Raw genomic sequence first — 22,625 nt, 5'->3', positions numbered from 1 at the left:
GAGGTGAAGCGGTGCGCAACGGAACCGCTCTGGGCCCGCTGCGAGGTCGTGGGCCGAGGCGGTGTATCTGTGAAGTCTGGGCCTTCTCCCCGTCTGGAGCCGGGAGCTTGCTTCGTGGCGGTGGCTGGCCGTGAGCGCGACAACACCCGGGGCAGTGACCGGAAACTGCCGGTCACGCCCTAGTCAGGATCCGGAAAAATATGGACCGCGGCTCTGCGGAGATTGCGGAAACGCATCGGGCACAGTGATGACTGCAAGGCACCGAGGAGGACTCTGTTGCGGCCGCCTCCGGTTGTGTCTGGGTGCAGGTTCCATACAGCCTAATGTGGTGAGGCGCCCGTGAACTGAAGGCAAGCCGCGGTGGGAGTGTGATGATCCCCCGGGGCCTCTCAGCTGAACCAGTGTGACACTGCTGCCATCCACTTGCTGTTCCTTGGGAGGGAGACGGGATGGTCGCAGCAAAGGCAGCTGCAAGGAGGATGGCTGCATATAAAAGGATGTGAGCGCGCTTGCTGAGGTGCCACCAGTTGCGGTGGCTGCTATCCATTGAGGCCCCGGCTGGAATCCCGCAATACACTGCCGCCCCCCCCCCCGCACGCCGGGTGAGCCTCTGCCTTGGGGTGAGATCATATAAGCAACCGGGCGGCGTGACGCTCCGGAGGCCCTGTCACCCACCTACCCTGTATCGTGCTACGTGCCGCAGTGGGGATTAAACGACATCACACCATGGCAACGTGCCAGCACATCCAACAAAGGGTGAGAAAACACACAGAGGCCCTACACCTATATTGATAACCCCGGAGCAGCGGGGGGAACGGTTGGAACACTGTCTGGAATACCTCCAATACCACATGCTAGCGGAGAACATGCTGCACCATCGGCCGGACACACAGCATGATCCTCGCTACTAGGCCTCACAGAGTGAACTACTGGCTTTTCGAGTGCCCTTGAAGATCGTAGTGCGAGTGGAGTTCCTGTTACCTCTTGCGGCACCTGAGAAAGACAAGTTAGACACGCGGTGTCGTGAATAGCTGCCTGACCTCTCGGTGATCACCCGCTGGGCCGCCAAGTAGCTAGCAAGAGGCATTGCACATAAAGACAGAGGTACGTGAGTTCACTACACAGCAACAGAGCTTGTAAGTGACAGAAAGGAAGGTTGCTCCCGGGGACCAAGGAGTGGCCTGGATGGTCTTCGATGACTACCGGATTGGTCTGGTGAGCGGGAAGTGGAGTGTCGCGCGGCGCGAATACGGATTCAAGATACGGCGGGCTGGTGGATTTAGGTCGGCTGTGGTGGCATATCTGTTGTCTGATAGACTATTGTCGTGACCGAATTGGTAGTAGGCTGAGAACTCTCCGTGTGCAGAATTAAGATGGCAACTAAACCTGAGGGCGAGAAACAGCTGACCCGGTCAACTAAGGGGTCTCGCTACATCCAAACTAACAAGCTGGACCGGTATACGCAGCCCAGGGGCTCGCCTCCTGGGCCGGGAAGGATACAAGACGGGAGTAGAGAATCCGCAGGCTCTGCATCGGAACTCACACTGCAAGATGTGATGGCCGCCATAGATGGGGTTAAGACTTACCTTGGGCAGAAGATGGAGTCACTAGACCACAAGTTGGACACCTAATCCGAGCCGATCTCACTAAAACGAGTGAGAAAGTGAAGTTGTTGGATATCAAAACTGTGAGCCTGACAGATGACGTTTCGAAGCTGCAGCAGGAGGTTCGAAATCTCAAAGCCTCTAGTGACTTGACAAGCCGCAAGCTGGATGAATACGAAGGACGGGCCCGGAAGAACAATATACGCATAATTGGAATTCCGGAGAAAGCCGATGGTTTGACCCCAAACCTCTTTGTGGAAGACATTATCCTTAATCATCTGAAATCGAAAGGGTTAGCGAATTTATTCACGATAGAGCAGGCGCACAGAATCCCGGGAGGAAGACCGAGATCGGGGGCCCCACCTCATCCGATGATTACGAGGGTGCTCAACTTTAGGGACAGAGACGCTATCCTGCAGGCCTCCAGATCGGGGGCCCCCTGAAGTATGACAATTCCACCCTCACCTTTTTTCCAGACTTTACTCGGACAGTCCAGAGGCAGCGGCAGCGGCAGAGTTTTCTTGGTGTCAAGAAGCGACTTAGAGACAGAGGCTTGAAATATGCTATGATGTTTCCAGCTCAGTTACGAGTGGAGGTTGATGGAAAGGTTTGGTTCTTCGACAACCCAGAAATAGCTTCAGATTGGCTGGAGAGACTTCCCCCCGGGCGGAGCTTGGGGGACAGAGCGGCGAGGATGGAGATGGATCGCGGGAACAGGAATGATGAATATTGCGGTTGCTTGTTGTGTGTGGGCTTGTGGGGAGGGGGACCGCTTACGAGACATTTTTAAGGAGGTACCCCTTTAGGATGTGAGTGATAACAGGCGCAAGATGAGACATCCTAAGGGCGGGGCGGGGATACGGAGTTCTGACATCCTCCTTTGATCTACATATAGATAGTTGGTTAGTTAGAATATGGGGCGACAGGCACACTGCAAATGGGGAGTTGGAGAATGCCGCAAGCAGGGGTGCAGGGTGGGGGGAGGAGGGATGGGAAAGTTGCTATAGAGTTGTTTTCTTTTTCTTTTTTCTCTTTTGTTAGGAGAAGGAGGTTTGGTATTATGGTGTGTTTTTTCTTTCTTTTTTCTTTCAGCATTTGGTGATAATGAGGTGATCAGACATTTGTTGTTAGGGTCCGATGACGCAGACTAGTCAGGGATCGGGGATGAAGGTGCTAAGCTGGAATGTGAATGGTCTGGGGGACAGGATTAAGCGAGGGATGGTTAGTCAGCTCATTAGATAACACGCCCCAGATGTGGCGCTATTGCAAGAGGTGCACCTTGTAGGTAACCGCTGCATGGCCCTCCATAAAGGGGGCTATAAGTTAGTGGCACATGCTGGATTTACTACTGGCTCCAGGGGAGTGGGAGTTTTGATTAAAGATTCCTTTCCTATGGCAATACAGTCAACATAGCTGGATCATAGGGGTCAGTATGTTGGTGTGTCGGGTCAAGTATGGGGAAGGACAGTTACCTTTTTGTCAATATATGTGCCACCGGGTTTACAGTCCGATACCTTTCGAGACCTGAGCACTTGGTTTCTTACCTTGCCCCTGGGCCTTTTGATATTGGGGGGCGACTTCAATGGAATCCACCGCCAATACTTCAACCATCGCAAAGATGGCTCTCAAATTTCCTCGAGACCTTGGGACTGGTGGATAGTTGGCGTACAGGCAATCCGACAAAGACACACTATACCCACATATCAGCGGCACACGGAAGTTTGTCCAGACTAGACTATATATTGCTACCGGCTGCTATGGCAGCCACTTTTCGGGAGGTACGTTACCTGGGTAGAGGTATATCTGATCATACTTCGCTGTGGTTACAGCTCGCATTCGAGCAGACAGCCGTTGACAGAGTGGCCCCTATTAGTGCATGGCAACTAAAAGATCCGACCACAAAAAAGGAGGTTATTCAGATGTCGGATCGTTATTTCCGGGAAAATGTAGGTATATGGAGTCAGCACAGAATCTTTGGGAAGGGTATAAAGTAGTAGCAAGAGGAGAGGTCTTATCCTTGGTAGCGGGGAAAAAGAAGAAACGTCAGGCAGAGGTGACTAAGATGGAGGCTGAAGTGGTGCGATTAGAGGAAAGGGTGGCTAGAATGTCAGCACCGGTAGACATCCACCACCTGAGATTATGTCAGGACGAATATAAAGGACTTGCTAGATATAGAGCGATAGCTCAGAACGTAGCCATACAGAGCAGAATCTATGAACATGGAGACAAAGCCGGTAAATTGATTGCGTGGCTTGAACACGAGGAGCGGGTGTCAAGGTTGGTACCTGAGATAGAAGGGGCTGATTCGGAAATAGTGACAGACCCACAAGCGGTGGCTGACAAATTCTTAGAGTATTACAAAGGTGTATATACCGCCTGCAGCAGATTTACAGAGGCTGAGAACAGCGAAATGATTAAAGATATTATCATGCCAGAGTCGTCTGAAGATGAGAGGGACTATTTGGACTCCCCCTTCACGGACGATGAAGTGGCACGGGCAATCAGGGGGATAAAATCCAGTAAGGCGACTAGTCCTAACCGGATACCGATAGAGTTATGTAAGTTGCATGCTCAGAAACTTGCCCCCTATGTCCGTGCCATGTTCCTGGAGAGTAAAGAGAAGGGTCAACTCCCCTACGACCAGCATGTGGCAAATATCATGGTTATTCTCAAAGCAGGTAGGCCCAAGACACAATGCACCTCTTACTGGCCCATTTCGCTTCTTAATGCAGAGCCCAAAATCTTAGCAAAACTGCTGGCTATTAGATTGGTTAAAGTGGTCACAACCCTCATACACCCCGATCAGTTTGGCTTTATGCCGCGCCATAATACGGCTCTGAACCTGCGGAGGCTACATGGTATTCTTGGGGGTTCGTCGAGGCTCCAGGAGCCGGCAGTTTTAGTGTCCTTAGACGCCACTATGGCGTTTGACCGGGTTGAATGGAACTATCTGTTTGCGGTTCTGGCGTACCTGGGTTTTGGAGGTGAGTTTATTGGCTGGGTGCGGCTCCCATACGCTAACCCCCTGACCAGAGTGATAGTTAATAACTGCAGTTCAGGTGATTTTTCTCTGAAGAGGGGCACGAGACAAGGCTGCCCCCTTCCCCGCTACTTTTCGCGCTGGAGCTGGAGCCGCTAGCGGTATGGGTCAGGTGGGATCGATCGATACAGGGCTTGAGGTGGATGCCAGGCAGGGAGGATAAAATTTCATTACACGCAGATGACATATTGCTCTATCTTACCAACCCCAGGGCGTCTCTGGCTTGTTTCCTAGATGTGCTTGTCATTTTTGGTAGGTACCCTGGGCTTGCTATCAATTGGTCAAAATCAGTACTTTTTGTTCTTGCGGGTGGCCCCCCGGTAGTTCCACATTCGTGCCCTATTCAGATAGAGCCAGTGGGGTTTAAATATCTGGGTATCTATATAACGCTGGACCCGAAGTTGAGATATTCCAATAATCTGGGCTCCCCCTTGAGCAGATTTAGGAAAGATGTAAAGCGCTGGTGAGCCCTTCCGCTTTCATTGCTTGGAAGGGCGGCACTTTTTAAGATGATGGCCCTGCCTCGATTTCTCTACGCACTAAAAAATTCAATGGACCAGGTGCCTGTCTCTTATTTTAAGGAGATTGAGGCACTTCAGAGGCAACTTCCCTGGGATGGCAGACCCCGAATATCATTCGTCAACCTAACCCTCAAGTGGTGTGATGGGGGTATAGGACTACCAGATTTGCAAAAGTATTTTTGGGCGCCACAATTGGCAGCTGTGAACCATGTGGTCTATGGTCCTCCCGGGGACCCGGGATATGCCATGGATCGCGGGCTGACGCCGGGTGGAGAAATGAACAGAGCTTTGTACGCTAAACCAGGACGATTTGACTTAACAGGCCCAACTGCACATGCAGTACAGGTGTGGCATGCCGCTAGCAGATATCTAGGGTGGGAGGGAAGATTGACATTGGCAACACCCCTGTTCAATTCGGAGAAACTCTGGAGTTTTTGGAAAACTAAGGGGTTCGATAAGTGGGAGATTATAGGGATTGCCCAGCTTAAGGATGTTTGGGGAGGGGACAAGATGCATACATTTGACTTTCTTAAGCAACAGTATGGTATGCATGACACTGAACATTATCGATACCGACAGATGAGACACGCCCTCCTCTCCCATATACCCAGGGGAGCCAAGCTGCAAGAGGCTTCACCTCTTGAAGATAGTCTTCTCAGGAAGGTGTCCATCAAGTACTCTATCTCCTTAATATATAGGAAATTAGTTAACAACATGGAAGACCTGTTGGGACGTCTTAGAGTGCAGTGGACTACTGATGGGCTGGAGTTAGACGAGGATTGGGTGGAGGCGGTTTCATCCCCGAAAGTAGTGGCAATTCCGATGAGGCTTTGACTGGTGCAGCTAAAGATCTTGCACAGATCATATATCACAGGACCCCGGTTGGTGCGAATGGGGCGAGCGGAGAGTGGAGAGTGGAGACGGGAATGTGGAGAGCCTGGTACGTTCATGCATATTCTCTGGCATTGTGGGGTAATTCAGGCATTCTGGATAAAAGTTCAAGATGAGATGAAAGAGGTACTGGGGATGGCCATGCATCCAGAGGCTCGGATGTGTCTGCTAAATGAGTGGGAACCCACAGATCTGAATGTGTGCCAGAGGCAATTGGCTACGCTCGCATTTATGGTGGCCAAACAAAATATTGCACAGCTTTGGGGGGCGAGTCAACCGCCTCGAATTTCCTGATGGGCCAAAGACTTAGACTGGTGTATGTTTAGGGAAAAGTCTGTCTATGTGTCCAGGGGATGCCTGAAGAAATAGGGTAGAGAGTGGGGGGCGTGGAACAGCCACCAGAGAGAGATTTGTGAACCGCCGGAGCCGCGAGTGGAATCGGAGGCGCAGGAATCCCCATGATCCCAATATATGTGAATAGTTGTAAGTGATTCTGTATATGTGTCACATGGACCTACATTATAAGAAAATTGTAATTCACATGATGCTCTTTTGTTTTGTATTTATTTGTTAATAAAGAGTTTTAAAAAAAATAAAACCCCAAAGACCCTGCCTAGGTAAGACCACTCATAGAAAGTGTTGGACAGAGGAAGAAGGAAACAACCAACTGAAACTTTAAAATAGCTAAATACTGTTTTGGACAAAGTTGGTAAGGTATACACTCGGCAGCAATTTCCAAAGCACTCTGCAAATCTGGTTTGTATAGAAAAAGAACGCCATTACTCAGGAAAGTTCTTCTTGAACCCAAACTTCCCATCTGAAATATGCATAAAAATAACTATGCCATTAAATAGACAAGTGTCAAAAGGTTTCTGGTTTGACAAAATTAATATGGAGCTATAAATGCAAAACATTTCATGTATTCAAAATCTGCCACAGCACATCACCCAAATACCTTTATCCCTACTGTGAAGCATGGCATTACCAGGAAATGTGGAGGTTTTTGATTATTTGGATCAGTGGCACTTATAATAGTAAATACAAACGCTGAGGTAGCAAAAGACAGAACAGTCCATTAGGTAAACCTGCTTTTCTCTGAAAACAAACTGGAATTGGGACAGAGGTTATTCGTTTCCCGCATGTCAGAGACTAGAGGCAAACAGCCAAAGGTGTAATGAACTGGCTTAGGAACTAAAAGGTAAATATCCTTCTGTGGCCCAGTTCCAGCCCTCACATAAATGACTTTTGAAAATGAATGGCATGACTTGGACACTTCTGGCCTGCTTCATTTAACAGAGCTTTAGAAGTTCACTATGATGAACTTCTGAAAAATGTACGTGTCATGTTGATGAGACCTATTGCAGCTGTCAGTGCTGACAAATGCCCCCACTAAGTAGCCTTTCTGGAAGTAGCAAAATATATAATTATTTTGCATGTTTTTTTTTATTATGTACATTTTCTCACAATTAAAATATTCCTCCTTAAATGTATGAAGTATGGTGTGTTTATAGGTCACTAAAACGCTCATTTAAATGCATAGAACTGAGTAACCGGCACAACAAAATGTGCAAAATAAGTTTGAAGGAATGTAGACAATTTATAGGCACCATATCAGCATCCTTAAGTAATGTGGCAACGAGGCAGCAATGTGAGGTATGACTTTGTGTTATTCAGTCATTTTGATACCCAGCTAGATTGAACATAATATGAAATCACTTTAATAGCTAGAGAAGGAAGGAAATGAGGAGATCCCAATTCTAGTGTACGCAGATTCATATTTTGGATATGGAAAATCTTTAGGGGACAGAATGCAATGGGTCAGAGTGATTCCCATCATATACCCATAGTTTTGAATATCAAGATTGGCATAGCCATTGATGCACATAGTAAGATGGATGCCGAATTACACAGCTACAGTAATATTTTGAGCTCTCTTCCTCTTCATATTAAGATTTGCATGACTGCTGTGACACCAAACAATTGTTCTCACACAAACTCACAGGATTAATAAGCAGATGAACAGCACTACTGTTTTATCAACTGGACTAAAAACAAAGATATTGCCACAAGTTGTGATTTGCACCTAATCTGCAGCAGCAACTCTCTCCCACAGTTTCCCATGTGAAGAAATTACTTGCTTCTAGTAACAATGTGAAGGGGTGCAAAAGGTATGTACTTTGAAAATGAGCTGCATCTTGCCCAATCCTTTCATGGTATTTTAGCCCCCTTTTGCTTTGTTCAGTATTGTTAAGCAACATGACAAGCTGTGCCAGACTGATGGCCACAGTAATGAGAAGTTTCACCCTAAATGGTCCCCATTCGTTTACTAGGGTATTTTCACCAGAATTATAGTACAGGCAAAAAGTCCCTGAGTCACCACTTGAGTGAGGAAAGTAAAGAGACCTTTCCAACAAGAGTTTAGATGTAACCTTTTAATCTCTTTAGTATGTGTGTCAAACTAATTCCTGAACTATCTCTCTGGTGCAGCCATTGTTAACTCTAGGAAATCTTAAGCTCCACAGGCTTATTTTTTCCCTAAAGGTGGGGGCCAAAGCAAAATTGCTTCTGCCTAAACCACCACCTTTCACTCATCTGTGATGCCAGCATGTCATTCAGTGTGCAGATGTCACAGATGGAAAGTGAAACCAGTGGGTGTCACTAGTGCCTTGCCCTTAACACTTCCTAGCGTTACTTTGCGTTAGGTAGTCGTGACATGGCTGGAGCATGGATGTTTTCATGCATTCTTCTGTGCATTTCACATCAAACCCAGATTTACAAAGATTTAAAGAGATATGGAGAATTTCTGCTCTTTCCTTATGCTGGTGCGCTGTGTGCAGCCTAGTGCCAATGCAGTCACTCGTGCAACACAGTGCATGGGTGCCTCTGTTACGGACAGAGTTGTTTTTGTGCACAATGGGTCATGTTCCTACACAAAAACAACTCTTAGAGGCATAGCCCTCTTTCCATGCATGCTGCAAAATGATGCACTCATGGAAAGAGGAAGTGACGAAGAGAAATAAAGATATCTCTGTTATGCCTCTGTGGGGTAGGCGCATCATTTTGCTCTTCTTAATTACATAAAAAATCCTCATTCATTTCAGCTATATTGCACATTAATACATACGAAAATTTGTGAGACCCCATTCCTGATTTCCTGGTACTTTACCCTCTTACTGTTAGTTGAATTAAAGGCATATCCAACAACAAATTTGGAAACATATATACATCCTAGATTGCAGCTTCATTAAGCGGAAGATGGGACTAATCCAACTAATGATTCAAAACGATATATTTTAGTGAGGAAGTATCAACATTTTAGGAAACCTTATTCTTTAAATCAATGTAAAAGGGAAGTTTTTCTAGACCTTTAACAATACGATTGACAAACTGCATCTTTGAGCATGTATAGTAATACTCGATTAGTAGTAGTATTTGCAAACCACAGTGCGCATTCCACAAGTTCATGGTGGGAGATCTCTGCCTCTCTGATATTTTATGTGCAAATACCTCTGCCCTGGTGGATGAGATCTCTGCACATGTAGGTATACATTTAAGCAGCAAATGTGGAAGGGACAAGAGGAAATAGTTGGAAAATGGGGAGTAATTACCTGAAAATGGAAGGGGCTAACGGAAATCTAAGAAGGGTTTTGTGATGGGGCACACTAAGACAAAACACAAACCTACACATCGTTAAGAGCACTGCAATTCATCAAATACACGTCTGAATTTACTGAAGTCCTAATGGTCACCACTATGTAGTCATAGATTCCAAGGATGAGTGTTGTATGGTTCACTAATTACTTTTATGTTGTTTGATAAATCTTCATGAAACTTTCTCAAAAAAGTTAATCCACTGTAGCTCCTTCCTAGACAGTTTTGCGCGAATCTGTCAAGCACTGAAATGTTCACCTAGCTGTAATGTCACTTTAATCTTTGTTTTATTTTTAGCATGTAGCTAGATAGATAGATAGATAGATAGATAGATAGATAGATAGATAGATAGATAGATAGATAGATAGATAGATAGATACTAATACACTTAATTAACCCCTTCCATGCTGGCACGTTTCCGCCCCTGTGCGGTAAACAAACGAACAGGGGCGGGCCATGACGAACCCCAGCCGTCATCAGCACACGAGCACTTTAGTGCATGACGGCTGGGGTTCGTCACCAGCATGGAAGGGGTTAAAAAAATAAACTTAAATTATATAATTTACATATAAACATATATATCAAGTAAAATCAAAAAAATACAACTTTTATTCAAGTTTATTACATATTAAATTAAAAAAAAATTAGTTGGGGTGGGTAATTGTCTACTTTAATTATTTCAAAATCAATACTTTTACGTTGAATTAATATATTTACATTGTTTTAATTTATTATAAATTTAATTTGAGGAGGTAGTATATATTTTTAGAATATAACTTCTACACTAAACACATTTTTTTAATTCATTTATTCTCACTTTAAATTAATTGTATTTAAAAAAATGTTTTTAACTACAAACTTTAATACTATTCCCTATATGTTCCTATGAAGAGATCTCTGACCTAGCCGTGAGGAATTACCCAGACAGCCAGAAAGTAAGAATAACTTTACAGTCATAAAATGAGTTGTGAGAGGCTCCACAACCTCATTTGATAGTCACTCAGAGGTAGTAAATTGCAAAAAGGTGGAGATTCACAGTTAGATGTAGAAGTATATATAGGTCAGTTTTATGTACATTTTCACATAATCCATATGTGTATAGAATAAGCCCAATAAGGTTTATTGTAGTTCAGTCAAATGAACACTTTTATTAATATAATGTGTTAGCTTTGTTTATCACTCATTTCTTGTGTGAATATTGCATTATAGAAAGAGTATCATCATATAATAATTAGGAGTCAGGTCCCGCCATTAAAGCTGAACTGTGTAATTACAGTGAAATTCAATACCAACATCACTTCAATGTTGTACTCATTATTTTCACCAGAACATAATCACATTATTAGAGTGATATGATGTAGTTCACATAATTGTCCCCAAAACTATAGAAGTTAGCCAACCTCAAAATAGCTGCATTCAATATTTAACATATTGATGTTTGGTAGAACCACTGTCAGGCTGGTCACATAAAAACCATCCATACCTTACAAGAAACTTTCAGTAGCCTAGAAAGTCTACAAGCTCAGAATGGTGCTGACAACACAGCACTTTCTCGTAGATTGTGTCTAATGATAAGTTATTTTCTGGTGTTTTTACATATCCACTGTAAATCACTGACACATACCAACTAATATGTCCCTTTGTAATTTATTTATATTGATGATGGCTATCATAATACTAGTGCATCATTGTTGCAAGGCTCATTGTTAATTCTAACATAGGTCCCATCTGTCTGCCAACTATTACACGCTTCAGCGTTTCTTCATGATTTCAGTGTTTATGATATGTTCAGCATGAAACCCATATTAGCAAACTAATCCCTTAGTCTTTGATCCAGTGTGAAAATGGCTGCTATCTTAAAGGTGTACCATGCATAATATGTAAGGGTGGAATTGCTGACATTTTACATAAGTCTGAGCTACGCTTTTTGTGTGTTTTTTTTTTAATGGTGTTTTGATGAGCATAATGGAATGTGAACTTATCGTGCTACCTCCCTTATTGGGATATGAGTCCTCAACTTGTTTGGCCTTTGCTTTTACTTTACTTTTAATAAACAGACTTTACAAAAAAGGCGTACCATTGCTTACACATATATTCCTTTTTCTGTTTCTAATGTAGGTGTCATCTTGGAGTGGTCTAAATAAAAGTTCAGGGAAAGTTGATAACAAATAACAAGATGTTTCTAAACAGTCTTTCATCTGTGTGGGGAACTGGCGATTCAATATCTCGATCCAAAACACATCACTTTGGAGGAAAGAGTGTTCATTATCTTTTTAAGGCTTTATCTGTTTGTTACAGGGCTTGAAAATGGAATCCGTAAAGTTATGGGACAACTCTTTAAAGCCAATGTTTTACTTAAAGTGCTGATGTTACTTTTGAATTCATTTAACCTGCGTTAGGTTTTCCCAAAATCAATCTTACAGCAAGGCCATGTTAAGAGAGAAAGAAAATTATATGTGTCACAGGTAGCTTGCAAATGTAGTTTGCCTTTTTGGTGCTTGTAGGGATGTTTACCTTCTCTACCTCTGATTATGGCACTATAGTGCCCAAAGATGTAAAATGGAAATATGCCGCTTTTGAATTTGTTTTATGTGATATTCTTTGTAAACAAGTATTATTTATTATTACAGTTGTAGGGGAAAACAGCCAGTTGAGAGGCACACCAACTAGTTGCCACATAAGAAGCGATGCACTTCAAATTCAGGTTAAAAGGGTGCTCTTCGGAAATGATATGGCATGGGGGTTCCAAAGAAGCCATAGGCATCCCTCATAGATGGGTTCAGAGGCACAGTGCACCCATGTGTTGGAGATCCCTGCACCATTACCAACAAAGTGATGGTACCCCCAGTGGCAGCTGGCTTGTACTGAGGGTGGTAGGGACACAAAAGAAAATAATAAGTGAATTCACTTGCCTTCGCAGCGCGATGTCCTCATCCCTCGGGTGTCTTCCAGGAAGCTCCTGATGCAGGAATCTGGACTACCCAATCCTGGCGCTACTCTTGCAGCATGAAAGCAGTGCTAGGATTGGATAGAGCAGGCTCTCCCCAGCGCTCCAAAGAGCACTGGAGGCCTGCACTTTCTGTAACCCAACTCTCGAAGATAGCTAGGTTAGAGAATTTTAAAATGCACATCTTTGACTGGTTGGCCAAAGAGGCATGCACATTTTAAAGCACACAGCTCCCTGCTGCTGCCAGTCAGCTGTCAGGCCCCTCCCTGACACTTAGTTCAGGATGGACTGTTGAAAAATAAAATGGTAAGAAATAAACTTTCTTATCATTTTATTTGCCCTGGGGATTGTGAGACAACGCTCTTCCGCTCAAATGGAGGAGCCACTCCTGGGTACCTCTGAGTTTGATTTTCAACTAGTCATTAGTCTTTCACTACTGGGCTGTACCCAGAGTAGGTAACGTTTTCCAGTCAGCTCATGACATCATCTTTTCAGCAAAGAGGTACTGTGCATAACTTTAAAATCCTACGCCATGGGGTATTGGATTTTGCGTGGTAAAAGAATTTCCTAAATCTCATCTGGCCTTTTGTAATGAGGACCTTATGAATGTAGAGGTGGGAAGATTCAGTGACATCCAGGAGTGGACAGGAACAATCATGCAGGTGACCTGAACTGTCCAGGACAAATACATTTTATGAACTACATTTTTTAGAAAAAAGAAAATGAGAATCAAAGTATATTGTTTAGTTTCTCTAATCTCCTGATATAATGCATACAAAATTCCTATAAGGAAACCATAGGCATCTCTCATAGGTGGGTTCAGAGGTGCATTGCACCCACCTGTTGGAGATCCGTGCCCCATTAACAACAAAGTGCTAAATATAAGAGAGCAGACATCAGTAGTAAAATGATCTCTTCATTGACTCACTTACTGGGAAACAAAGTTAAAAGAAAATAATTTATGCTTAAATGTATCAATCGTCTAGCACCTCAATAGATAGATAGTCGAATTCCCCTGCACTGCCCAATCAGAGGTATAAGAAGCCAGGATAGAAATGCTGTGAATTCCAGTGGTAAGGCGTAAGATGGCAGAGCGATTTCTAAGTTCTTGGTCCTTGAATTAGGAACTCTTTACCCAAGAACATAAACAACTTGTCCAACCTTTCCACCTTCAGAATACATACCTAGTCAACTTCTATACCAGTGCTAATAGACAAATACAGTAGTGTGTGAAAAGTAAATGTGTTTAAATATCAATCAATTATTAATCTGCGTATGTTAAATAGGTTTTTAATTTGGGAAGCATTTAATAAAATCTGCAGTGCTCAGGTGTTCACCATGTGAAAGCCATAGGTTTGTACTAGACCAAGTCTGCCATTAGGCCTGTGTTTCTTTTCCAGTCTTAAAGATGTTCCTGTCCCAATTATCAAATGGAGGAGTCAGCAAAAGCCAATTAGTAGTTGAGGTTTAACCCGTTATTTTTAAAGTGAGTGAAAGAATTTCACATTATTTGCTGCCTTTTGTTTCTATTAAAAATAGTGTGCTGTCAACTGCTTGAACACCATAACTAAACACTGAAATTATTTTGAAATGTATCTACTTACTGTTAGCTGCATTCATTAGTTTGAATACTTATTTTATTTTTGTCAATACATAATATTTGGTCTTTATTAGACCCTGTTAAAGACCTCTAAATGTAATTCTCATTTTATTTATTTGTGTGTCTTTATATTAATCTAGGCATTCTTTTTTTACCAACACTATAGAAATCAGGAATGCTGCTTTCAAATGCTTTGAAAGGTGGAAAAAGAAACTTCAGTGAGACTGGCGCCAATTAGATTCTGTAAGCCAAGCTCCGGGATCAGATTCCACATAGTAAGGCAGCATGGATAGTGCTTGGTGGTGGCACAAAATTACTGCAGAAGACCAGAAGAATTTTTGTATGTATACGGGGAGCACTCAAGTGGAAAATTTATATTTTGACTGTAGTGCTGATAATCCATTCACCATCCTAGGAATATGGGTGTATTCCTTACTCTTTAGAAGTTCACGTATTCAAGTTCAGAATAGATGTGCCTGATGGATAACATTTTCTGCAGGTATCTATCACCGTAGCACTGGCAGCTCATTTGTGAAAGACAGCAACTTTAGGGAGGCTAGCCTGTGGAATCTACTCGGCTACCTTAGCACTATGTCTAACACCTCCCTCTAGAAAGACACCACCAGCACACACGCAAAATGTGGTGAGCGTATGCCAGAATTCACTCACTTGATGAAATCTAGAGGTTATACTCTTCGAGAAGGACATGAGCCTCTGGTCTTCAGCCTGGGCACCATTCAAACTGGGACACACTCCCCTCACTCCAGCTTAGCCAGGAAGCTGGGGAACATGCTCAACATGCTCAACAGCCAACTATCGATGTCAAGGCTCGTCTACTTGATTACTTCTTCCTGCCTCAAGACCCTCAAGAAAACCACTCTGTGGCTTCTTCTAAACACGACCAAACATTCACTCAGGCATTTAAAAACAGCAAGCTATTCTACATTGGAGAATCCACCCAACTCACTACATGGCTCCAGATCATGCAGCATGTAGCAGCCAGATTCATACCCAACCTCCCACCTTTTCCCCACATATCCAATCACGTCAGAGACCTTAATTGGCAACCTAGGTACCACTTACCGGAATAGTCATGCCAGTTTCCACACCCCCACCAGACACTGCTGATCAGCTAATCTTCTACTTACAGCCACCCCCGCTTCTGACGAGCCAAAGCCAGCATGTGCTTTCTGACACAAGGCTCCTAAAACCTAGTACAAACTCCCCCTTCACATTAGGGCCTCCAGCTCAGTCCTAGAATTCCAGAAGAAATTGAAAACTTGGCTCTTCAAATAGGCCTCAGCCAGGGCAGCATGCTCCCTTCTCATTAGCACAAGAATACCCTCTTGGGTGAGGAGCACACTTACAAGTACACTTCGCAAAGCGTTACATATGTCCTTTTGCAATCATTTAAATAGGGCATCACACTAGAATTACCTTGTTCCAGAGTAAAGGAGCAATCTTTCTGTGCTGAAAATCCATTCGTCATTACTGTGGAATATGTGCTTGTTCCTTACTCTTCAGAAGTTATGTGTTGAAGTTCAAAATGGATTTGCAGTTAGGTCGTATTCCCTGCAGGTATCTATCACCCTATCACTTATCTCATTAACGAGAGACAACAGCTTTATTGAAGTTTATCTCATGCATTTACTGAGCCACCTTAGCGTTATGTGTTTTTCAATTCATTTCAAAAGGACATCTCATTTGTTAACGTAGTTCCAGACTTCTTTCTTTGTGTTTGGACACAATTTGTGAAAATCTAGAGTAAGGCCTGCGCAAGCAAAATCCTACACCACCCAATGTAAAGTGAGGAATGAGCTCTCTACTACTATAGATTAGGGAAAGTCAGCACATATCTGATCTATCATTGTTACACGCAGAATTAGAGTCAGGCACTGCTGTCAAGTCTGCCTGATGACCTTGCAAGATTACAGTGCAGGCAGAGAAAGGCTAATTTATCATGGGTTCACCGGCTTCTATTTCTCTTGTAACTAACAGGGGTGGAGTAGATACTCTGCCCTTGGCTTACCATGCAATGTATTCAGGTCACAAAACCAAGTGTGTGAACAGCAAAGCAAAGAAATAAAGTAGAAGAGGAAACTTCCTGGATCAACAAAGCAGTCAAAGAGAGGAGAGACCACCATGCCCCCCCACACGCCACCACCACTCAATATTTTAATTATGGACTGTGCATGGTAATATTTTAAAGGACTTAAAAGTGCAAAGACTTCTTCATTAAAGATACCTCGGACAAATGAAAAACAATTAACAACAGTTGTCAGCAATGAGATTGTAAACAACTACCATCATTCAAATTAACTTCATTATTAAACAGCTGGCACTAATATGTCATTATCTCTGCCTACATGCACCTATTTATCAACTCTACCATCAAAGCTTCTCATAGCATAGATGAAGAAGATTGTGTGCAGTGAAATACATTTAAAATAAGTAGTCCCAGGGCAGGACTCAAGGTGGTTGATTTGTGGTACATGGCCAAAGCCTTGAGTTCCCATGGAGAACTACAAGGCCAGTTGTGACACGCAGAGGTATAGCTTTAGTGGAGGCATTGGAGGTATAACACCCCTCAACTGCATTCTTGGTTTAGTAGTTAGGTTTGCGGGCCCTAAGCTGAGCCTGCTATGTCTGTGTTTCTCATTGTTCTCTATTCGGTAAGAGATTTTAACTTTTTCATTTTATGGATTGGGATTTTAAATATATATATACTGATAGGTTCACCAAAAAAGTAATACATGTGCACTCATAGAAGTACTCCTTGATTGGGTGCAAATGTAGTACTTTTTGTAATTCACAAACATTGGTAGTAGTAGGCTGGAAAGTTGTGCCAGTTTCAAGCTTCCAGGCATACTACTGGCAATCAAACAACCAAAAGGTGATGGGATGGATACGTGCAAACAGTCTAACCAGTGGCAATTGCTCCTGTTAGTGGTCCAACCCAGCCCATTTCCACCACTATGCCACCTAATGGAAATCAGTACTGACTCTGTTCCTCATTGAAGACATTCCATCCCAAACATTGGTCTTCTCACCCCACTACCCTACAACCTGCTGCTTTTTTAATTAGTAAGTTCGAGACCCACCCCTCCCCCGAATCTCACTGACTAAGCTACGCCTCCGTCCCAATGGCACCCGAACTGAAATTGTAGTTGAAGTGTAAATTGCGGTTACCACACCATTTGTCCACAACATCTCTGTCAGGCATTGTGCTGAATTGTGGGTATTCCCAGAAACTGAAAGAAACATGTACAAGTTGCACATTATCGACAATTTCAAGGAGCAAATTGATCACTCAGTAATTACATTACCCATGCGTATTGGTAATTATTGGGTGCATGATAGCACCCCCAGAATTGTTCCCAAAGTGGAGTGAATATTCTTGTATTTTACAAATACACGGAAAAACAACCCCCTTCAACATATTGTGTACCGACGTGAAAAATGAGATATATTTTGCTTATCACTGAACAAGGTGAAAACTAAGGGGCATATTATCAAGGAACGGCGATAATGGGCTTGATAATATGCTCTTGAGAATTCCAATGGAAGCCCAGGTTCTGTCACAAACATGGGCTTCTATTGGAATTCTCTACGGCATATTATCAAGCCCATTAAAGCGGCGATAATTTTAAAGCCATTCCTTCATAATATGCCACTGAATTCTTTAAAGGAGAATTTAGAATATTGCCGACACCCCTTACCAATCCCATAAAATGACAGTTGCAGATATACATTTACAAATACATCAATAGTCACATTGTTAAATATATGTGTATTGAACACAGCTGTTTGAAATGGGCATCACTGAGGATAAGATCATATTTTTTCTGTCCGAAATATAAAGATACATATCACTCTAACACAGTTTCGAGAAAAACAGTAATAACCCACAAAATCCATGAGGGTGAATTTTAGTGTTACATATAATTCTGCTGTGACAAAAACTGAGCTTCTAGGGAAATAGAAAAGAGCAGTTTGTCAGTAAATTCATTTAGTGGGAAACTAGTATCTGAGAAAAAATGTGGCGGCTTAGTAATGATTTTTCAGCACTAGAAGCAAAGTAATGACTTTCTCCTCGAGGAGAAGCCACAATACCGGCCTTGGATATAATTATACTGGTAGCAAATATATTTATCAAAACATGCTCCTTGCAGGATGTAAATGTTATGCAAATAGCGCACAGCCAAAAGGAAGATAGAGACAGAATATATATACTTACAGTAAGAGGTCACAGCATGGCTGCTTAGGAAATGTCATTCCGTATGCTTTGTTGACTGCATGAAACCGTCTATGAAGAGAAAAATTAGATTTAAATTACCCAGAGGCTCACCCTTGAAGAAGTGGACTTAAAAGATAATCATTGCTTTCTAGTTTTGGAAATTTACAACTGAAATATATTCTGTATGCATCTATCCATCTATACATACATTTTCCTCTGTTCTAATCAATCTACCTCTCTGCGAATCAATCTGTCTACCTATCACACAAACGATCTTCCTCTTCACATCTCGGTCAATCTGCTTATTCAAGGGGAGCGAAATAGAGTAACTGAGAAGAAGAAAGGCGAAGAGCTCAAAAAAGAATGCGAGTGTGAAGATGGATGAAAAGTGTTTTGAAAGGGAGGGCTAACAAAAGAGAAATGGAGAGGGGGAGGAAGAAGAGCATGGTCTCTGAGTGGGAGATGTTGAGAGAGCTGTCCCAGTTATCCAAGTGAATATCGCCAAGGAAGGGTAGAACATCTATGTGATTGTAGTGTAACGAATTAACTGGTGCAGAATTCAAAGATGGCTGACAATAAACATAGAATAGTAATTTCACTAGTTATTTAGCACCATAAATTTGAAAGAGGCAATTTTTTCAGGACCGGCAATACCAAGCTTTTCGTGAAGAAAACAACCTATCACACCTTCTCTTAGAGAACAATTTAAAATTCTTAAATATATCAAGGGAAATGGACTCCATGATCTTTCCTTTGGGTCTGCTTAGAATATTGGTTAACATATCATCTAAACTGGCTGGAAAGGCAGCAGTACTAACGATCAATATATTGATTTTGCAGATTATTGGTATTCAGACAGCTGTGACTTGGGCAAGGTCACATTTGAGCATGGAAGTGACTTTTGTAGGATGGATCTGGAAAGAAGTTAAATCTGAAAGGGGGTACTGAATCTTAGCCTACAGTGATTTTGTCTCCTCTATTTCCAATTTCAATATCTATAAATATTGCTATTTCTACCAACGCCAACAACAACTGAATATAAGCATGCTCCTATCTACCACAACCAAGAGAAAAGAGAAAAAATCATCAACCAGCCACAGTGCTAAAGTTATATAACTCACAAAGGTTGATGAATAATTATAATAGATCTTCCACACTTAAGTAGGACACTACATTTGTTTTATTGAAATGCCCTCACCCACATTCTGTTTGCTTGCTTCATCATTGGGCTGCTACAACACCTCCTGTTCCATCTGTACATACCAGGTAGAGCTACAGGAAGTGTTAAAATAGGGGGTCTCTAGTTGGCAATGGTCTATACCTATGTCCTAGTTTCGACCCTTCTTCCTAGTCAGGGTAAGGGGGATACACTCATAAACTAACCTCGGCTCACCCCCTTGGTAGCGTGGCATGAACAGTCAGGTTTATCTCAGAGGCAGTGGGTAAAGCATTTGTGCATGCATATAGTAACACTGTGAAAGTAGTACAAATGAACACCACTCCAGTTTAGACAAATAAACAATTCTTTATCTAAGGAAACAAAACTAAAAATTACGAAAATCCACAATACAGTTCTGAAAAATATGCAGTTTGCAAGAAAAGTGTTGTAAAGTAATGAAGTACACAAACAAGCTTGAGAGGACGTCGTCTTCTTCTATTTATTGCAGTACAGGTAAAAGAACATGTATGCCATCAGCTGACCAGGCTCCAACTGACCAGACTAGAACATTAACTACATGAGATCATAACATACAGAACACAGTAAGATTCTATGAGTCGATCACAAGAGAAGCTGTAGAAAGACTACTAAAGAATACACAGTAATGAAATGCTATTTACAACACATCTCCTTCCCTACAGAATTCTGAAAATTAAAGATAAGAACATTAAGAAATCAACACACATTATCATTCAGATACAATGGTGGATGACGTAATCTTGGATTGGTAATAATGTTGTTCACAAGTTCAGCAGCATTCCTGCTATCGGAAGAACTAGAAATACTTTCTAAATGCTGAAAAGCATCACCACCACCATCCTCCCTCCTATGGGAAGAAAAGGAAAGTGCACCCTCATCAACTTGTGTTGAAAACATGTAACCACTATTATCAGACGAGTGTCCCGTCAAATTTCCATCACTCTTACCATAAGAAGTTTTGTTACTCTTCCTAAATACAGCAACTCTCCGATAGTTCCATTTTTCTCCAGTTTCTAAAACAACATGCTGAGGATAAACTTTTTTCACTACTAAACGACCTCTAAACTTAGTCAACCCTCTTGAAACCCTGCCAGGTTTAACTTTTACTAAATCTCCTGCACAAACACACCTAGAGGACAAATCCAAAGATCTAGAAGAAGAAGATCTGTAACCGTCAAAATTCCTTAACCAAGAAGGAATCAACTTCGTACCTGGAGACCTACCCCGCATCACCTCAAAAGGAGACTTAGCATCCTTCTTATGCGAAGTAGAACGATACGCCCAAACCATTTCTAGTACTCTCTCCTCAGAAAAACAACCTGAAGCACTTGTCATTTTTATGATGCATTTGACTAACCGGTTGACCCTTTCGCATATGCCGTTCCCCTGTGGATTGCACAAACTTGTGTGATGATGGCTAATTCCACAACTATCCAAGTATGACTTCATCTTAATGGACGTCAGTTGTGTTTCATTGTCTGTTATAAGAACAGATGGGAGTCCCTCATCAAGAAACACACTTTTAAGAAACTTTATAGTATTGTCACTAGTAATTTCCCTAACAAAAAACACAGTTAGCCATTTTGAAAATACATCAATAACAATAATTGCAAACCTTTGATTGTAGGGAAGCTCATCCATAGAACCAATACAGTCTAAGCATATACTATGCCATGGCTTCTCCGGTGCAAAAATCTTGCCTACTTCTTGACTAGGCACTAACTTGAGCCTCTTCTCTCCTTCTCTGCATCCCTCGCAACATTCCACACAAGATGCAGCATCAGAATCAACAAAAGGCCACCAAAAATTATTTTTAATCCTGCGTTGGGTAAGTGTCTGCCCTAGGTGTCCCTCATGAGCTATTCTCAGTAGCTTGGGTCTCAATAAACACAGAGGAATGAATCTATCTCCTCTCATCAAAACCATGTCACCAGAAACAGACAATTCATCTAAAACTCTTATGAATGGTCTCACACTAGGTTCAACTGCACTCTCATGTCTAGTACCCTTCCTGACCAAGTCAATAACCTTCAACAAAACTAAGTCCTTCTCCATACTGGAGCTCCACTCACTTTTTGTAAAAGAACCTTCCCCCAACGAAATCACATTGTGAACAAACCCTATAGCACTCTCCTCCTGAACATCTTCCATAGTGTCACCAGAAAGATTCTCTGCTACGGGAAGCCTCAATAAGCAGTCCGCCTGAACATTTCGCCAACCTTGAACAAAAGACAACTCCAACTGAAAGTCTTGCAATCTTGAAGCCAGTGTAGCTCACCTAGGTGACCCTTTCCCAGCCCCTCCAGGAGCCATGACATTCACCAACGGCTTGTGATCTGGCCTCAAAATAAACTTAGTACCCCACAGATACGTTCGGAAGTAGTAAGTGCCCCAAACAGCTGCCAATGCCTCTCGTTCAATGACGGAATAATTAAGCTCCGACATACTCAAGGGGCGAGACGCAAAAGCCACTGTCTTTTCTTCATTCCCATGTTTCTGCAACAAAACTGCACCCAATCCAATACTGCTAGCATCTACCATCAAGATAGACGTACGCTTAATGTCAAATGGCACTAGTACTCTTGCATTGCACAATTCTTTCTTTATAAGTTCAAAACATTTGCTATGATCGTTATTCCAAGCAAACTTCACTCCTTTTTTCAAAAGACCTCTCATCACCGAAGTCTTGTCCGAGAAATCTTTTACAAACTTCGCATAAAACTCAATCAGTCCCATGAAAGACCTCAACTGATCTTTATCTTTTGGAAATGGGGCTGATTCAATGGCAGACAATACATTTTTTTTAGGTTTGATGCCTTCGGCTGTGATAACATAACCTAAATATTCTATCTCCTGAACTAAGAAAGAGCACTTCTCTTTTCGCAACGTTAATCCTGCTTCTTGAATCCTAGACAACACAACTCTTAGCACATGAT

The 22,625-nt window shown here is 42.5% G+C and overlaps 1 long non-coding RNA gene across 1 annotated transcript in view; it reads right to left on the bottom strand.

Annotated features, from left to right (window-relative positions):
• LOC147731520 (uncharacterized) overlaps window positions 1–22,625 on the bottom strand; it is a 480,898-nt gene that overhangs the window by 254,981 nt on the left and 203,292 nt on the right. The window contains exon 2 of the long non-coding RNA XR_015308643.1: window positions 18,492–18,560. This is a non-coding gene — a long non-coding RNA (uncharacterized LOC147731520). The remainder of the gene's footprint in view (window positions 1–18,491; window positions 18,561–22,625) is intronic.

This window comes from Lissotriton vulgaris, chromosome 2_1, assembly GCF_964263255.1.
Source record: "Lissotriton vulgaris chromosome 2_1, aLisVul1.2, whole genome shotgun sequence".
Classification (NCBI taxonomy): Eukaryota; Metazoa; Chordata; class Amphibia; order Caudata; family Salamandridae; genus Lissotriton; species Lissotriton vulgaris.
Note: the sequence above shows the minus strand (reverse complement) of the source record. Positions and strands in the feature narration are given on the sequence as shown.